The sequence below is a fragment of the Candoia aspera genome, chromosome 11 (assembly GCF_035149785.1).
Source record: "Candoia aspera isolate rCanAsp1 chromosome 11, rCanAsp1.hap2, whole genome shotgun sequence".
Lineage (NCBI taxonomy): Eukaryota > Metazoa > Chordata > Lepidosauria > Squamata > Boidae > Candoia > Candoia aspera.
Window position 1 is genome coordinate 10,348,180 of NC_086163.1, and position 5,175 is coordinate 10,353,354.

A 5,175-nucleotide genomic window follows, 5' to 3' on the forward strand; every position below is an offset into this window, starting at 1 on the left:
GACCAATCACTTGAAAAGGACATCATGTTTGGCAAAGTCGAGAGCCAGCAGAAAAGAGGAAGACCTTCAGTGTGATGGACTGATACAATTACAGCAGCAATGGATGTAAACATTGGAACAGTCAGGCATATGGCGCAAGATCGAACAGCATTTCATTGTTATACATGGGGTCGCCATGAGTCATAAACAACTCAATGGCAACTAACAACAACAACCACCTTCTTTTTGGATTCCTGGTAGAATGTGTGTGATTTTTTTGAAGGAAAACAGAGTTCACTTGATGTTATTTTTGCATCCAAAGTGAGCAGAACATTCAAATTAATTGCCAACAGGAACAGGCTTTAGAACTCATTCATATCCATACTTGATACACATTCATATTGGAAAAGGTAGAACCACAGACCTCCTCCTGTGTTGGGCCATCCTCTTGTGTAAAGGAGGAGCAACACCACAGGACCAGAATCAGCAGTTTACCTTCATCTAAAAGAAAAAGGACACTCATTTGAGGACAACAATGTTCACCTGTTGGACAGAGAAGGTAGGTGGTTTGAGAGAGGGGTTAAGGAATCCATTCATGCCAATGTGGAAAATCCTTCCCTCAATAGATGTGGAGGCCTCAAACACAACTTGTCCCCCATTTTTCATGCTGCTCTTTCATCAGTCCCCAGGAAGATTAAGACCACCAGGAAGGCCACTCTTAACAATCCACTTGGGGGTGAACAAAGGATCTAGGAGTAAGACATCCCAAGGACAATCCACACCTCCATGGCACAATTAACAGCCATTCAGGTCTAGGGACAATGCAGCCACCCTGGAAGACATATATGGGGTCCCCTCACCAAACTTTGCCCAGATTGAAGAAGCTGCTTGGACAAGCAGTGAAGTGTTTCTACCAAAAAGAAAGAAATCCAGTTGCCATGACTCAACCTACAGACAAAAGTTTCAAAGGTTCTGCCCACTTCCTCATGAATTACATGGTCAAAGGCCTCCCAGATAACAGGACAAGATGATGCCTGAGTGATATCATACAGACTTGCACAGTTGAGTCTAAATATGAGCATATTTGAACGGCTTTTACCTAACAGTTGCTTAGAATATTCCTTACAGCAGTCTTGAAGATATCCCCATTATCCCCATGACCTCTTTTTCCAACAGACAATGGGTCACCTTGAAGAAGGACTTCTTGGATATCTGCAGATGTGGTAAAAGCGGAAAAATAAATATGTTTTGCTTTTCTTGTCATCTTGATATAATCTCTTACACGTGTCTAGTTGTATTTACTTTTTTTCATCCTTCAATGGCTTTCTAGGTGTCTCTTTTGTCATTTCATCTCCTGGAACTCCTTGGAAAACCAGGGGAACCCCGAAATCAGTGAACAGAAGAGGTTGCACAGAAGCAATCCAGTCCAAGGCCCTTTATACTCACCTATTCCAGGCAGCAAGTAAGTCCTAGGTCAAACTGCCCACCAGATAGTATATTAGCCACGTAGTTATCAGTGCCTGTGCAGCTGGGGATGATAAAGTAAGCAAGAACTACCCAGATTTCAATAGTTCGGTCTCAATTGTTTCTCTATACTGCAACTTGAGAGTGTTAATTCAGTAATACTGTATTTTACTCTTTGTATTTATGGTGATGGTTTTAATCAATTGTTGTAAACCACCCAGAGTCCTTTGACGGGAGGAGATGGGTGGGGATAAATTAGATAAATAAATAAATATCTGGAGAGCTGCAGATTTCCTTGCTGGTATACAGGATTTCAACCTAAGTCAACTTCTGGAGTCTTTGAAAAAGCATCAATAGGATTCTTGATACCTCCTGAGATATCTATTACATTAGCAGTGCTGCTGAAATGTTATGTCTCCATTACCCAGTTGGACTGGAATCAATTCCAGCTGGTGGAAGCAATGTTCAACTGAACATCCCCAAAGCAAGATGGAAAATGAGCATAGTTTTATCAGAACAGACAAAATAGGTGGAATCTAATGCTCTTTGACTTTGATGTCTTCCTCAGTCAAGAGAATGGCTAAAAGGCATTATAAAGAAACGTGTACACATTGGGGGTGGGGGGGAGATAATACTAAGATTCCAGAGACATTACTAGTTCTCTTTCCTTTTTAGGTTAGTGACCTTCCCATCAGGGAACTTATGACATTGCAATGCCACATATCCAATTAGATTTGGTTGTGTTCATTTTATGAGTGCAAAACTGATCAAATCATTGCAACGATATGATGAAAAAACATATTGGGCAAGGATAGCTCCACTCTTGAAGAGACTCATTTGCCTTACCTTAGTGTCCACCACTCAAGATCTAAACTCCCAACCATCAACATTTCTTGTTGTCATCTTCTGATATACCTAAAGGCAACAGGACATAACCTAGTACTGAGGCAAAAAATAAACTTATCATAATATTGTCAGAGCAATATTGTTTCAGACTTTAGTTGTAATCTGGTGTCCAAACAGCACATTATGACTCTTTCCCAAGATGATATTGTTTTTGTTCCAGGGAAACAAAAGTCTAGCATTTAGTTAATGGTGTCATTTTGTTTCCTCTTCCTCCATTCTTGGTAGAACTTTCAGCCCAAATAGAATACCTTTTGACCAAAGGCTATGTTTTACTGAAATAAAACTTCATTCAGCTATGGGTAACCTGTCTTTGAACAAATGCTGTAGGCAGCAATCTAGCAGAAAAAATGGACAACAAGCTGTGAGACTAAACTTTTATCATCATCTCTATAAATCAAGATGAAAGCTATAGACTTCCTCCTGTGGAATTCACATTGCCTTCATACCCCCCCAAAAAAAAAGTTAAAATATTTAGATTGGAATACAGAACAAGAGAAACAAAAGTACCTATTCAGAAATAAGTGGGCAGGAATATTAATGAAACACAGATCAGATGCTCAGCTTTTCTATTACCGCATATTTTCAGGGAAATGAACCCCCCCCAGCAAACACTAGAATTACTTAAGTTGGCCTTACAGCAGGCTTATCATATAAGATACATAATACATTTTGAGTCTAAGGGGTGCTGAATCTTTCAAGTCTGGTTTCCATTTCTCATTTCTCTGCTCTAAAGTTCATTATCATCTGTTTCTAAACCAGTGTCTTGCCTATCTCTGATGAATCCTTAGATGAAGAGAAAGGAAAAGTAGCTGCTGGAGTAAAATATGTAAGAACCAGTCAAAGCACAGACCACAGATCAAGTTGAAGCTTGGCCAGGCAGTGCTCCTAGAGAACAGGGAGTTAATTAGGAAGAATTTCCAGATGCTTTCTGTCCTATCTTAAATCCTAGGGAATGCTGATGCTTGGACGTATGGGAAATTAGACATATGGAATGTGTTATACAAAAATCTTGAAGCACTGAGACTACTGCAAAGTCTTAGGCAAGTATCATCACTTGTCCTCTGAAGGGACACCTCCTGTTAGAGGATTTAAGCCTGTCCTGGGCACCAGCCTGCCCTGTTGCCAGCATCTATCAGATAATACTAACTTGCTCATAAATTTGGCCACAATGTGGTATGCTTTAATGTGGTCCCTATGCTGTGGATTGACTTGAGGATTTCTCTGGGCCAGTGTCTTGATATAGATAAACCAGATTTACTGACTCTGTTTCTGTTTTGGATTTGTTCTTTATCCTTTGCTACAGTTTTTCCAGGGAGATAGGGTTTTAAAGCCACTCAAATAAGACATATCAATTAGTTTGAGATTAGGGTTTTTTTAAAAAAATAAATTATATATTCATGCAAGATTAATATGTGTTTTCTCTAATATACACAGTTTATATTGAGGAAAAGATTGTTATTAATTTCCTGCTACTCCTAGAGTCTGTTTCAGAAGGCTGGGAGAATAACAGTGAGTAGTGTTAGAATTCTGAGCAGAGAGTGCTTTTCCAAAAATCAATGTCTGACTTTTCTCTGGAAGGAGCACTTGAGGAGCATTTTGCCCAAGATGTTTCAGATGGCAGAAGTAAAGACTGAAGTTAATTCTTTGCTTAGCTGTAAATAGGTCTTGTACTGTACTTAGATATAAGTGCACACCAAATAAAAATACTAAAATGCTAAATATGATATAAACAATTCATATCATCTAATTATTTGGGGAAAGAAACTATTTGATCCGTCATCCAATGCCTCCAGCAAGTGTCAGCAGCACAGCCCCAACAAATTACCCAGGCAGAGTTAATGGCTTCCAGCATTATTTTTTTTAAAACCCTTTTAAATGCCATGACATCACCTAACTTTATGAGATTTCAGCTTTGCTGTCTGAGAGATCTTATGGGATTTTCTACTTCAGAATTCCATAGGTGAGATAATCAGAATCTTATAAGACATGATGAAGTCACAAGATATTGGTTATTTTAAAAGTAAGTTAAAATAGGAGTACTCAGTTTACCACTCAAGGTTATGCCCCAAAAATGTCAAACTCTGCCAAGAGTGCTATCTTTTCATGGTATGTTTGTGAGAACTTTTTAAGTTTAGTTGGAAGAGTATACAATGAACACTGGACACATCCAGAGTCAGTATGTGTGTGTGTCTTTCAGTCAGTGTTGACTCCTGCAACAGCCTGGACAAGTCCCTGAAGTTTTCTTGGCAGGATTTCAGAAGTGGTTTGCCATTGCCTCCTTCCTAGGGCTGAGAGAGAGTGACTGCCCCATGGTCACCCAGCTGGCTTTCTGCCTAAGGCAGGACTAGAAGTCAGTCTCTTGCTTCTAGCCTGATGACTTACCCACTACACAAACTGTAGTGTCAGGGGAAATAAATAATAATTTAAAAAAAGGCTTCCAAGTATCCTTTCAAAGTAACATATAGTTATCCTTGCTTGAAAATAAAAGGATTAGAACAGTCATCCCCAATATAAAAAAAATAGTATATCTTTCAGATTTTGGATCAACACCTAGAATTCACCAGCCATGATGAGCTGTTGTAGAGAATTCTAGGAGTTGAAATCCAATATCTGGGGGAAAAAATGGAATACTGTAGTAAGAAAGCCAGTATTTCTCAGAAAACTTTTATTTTTTTCCCCCAGAACATTTTCTAAACTGTTGAAGTATTTCAGTTCTACCAGAGAGTAATTGGTAATATTATTTCTTATCATTCCTAGTTTTCTTAAGTGGGTGGAAATGTTCATGATTCACAGTAGATCTGATTTTTAAACTGCTTGCTTCAACAA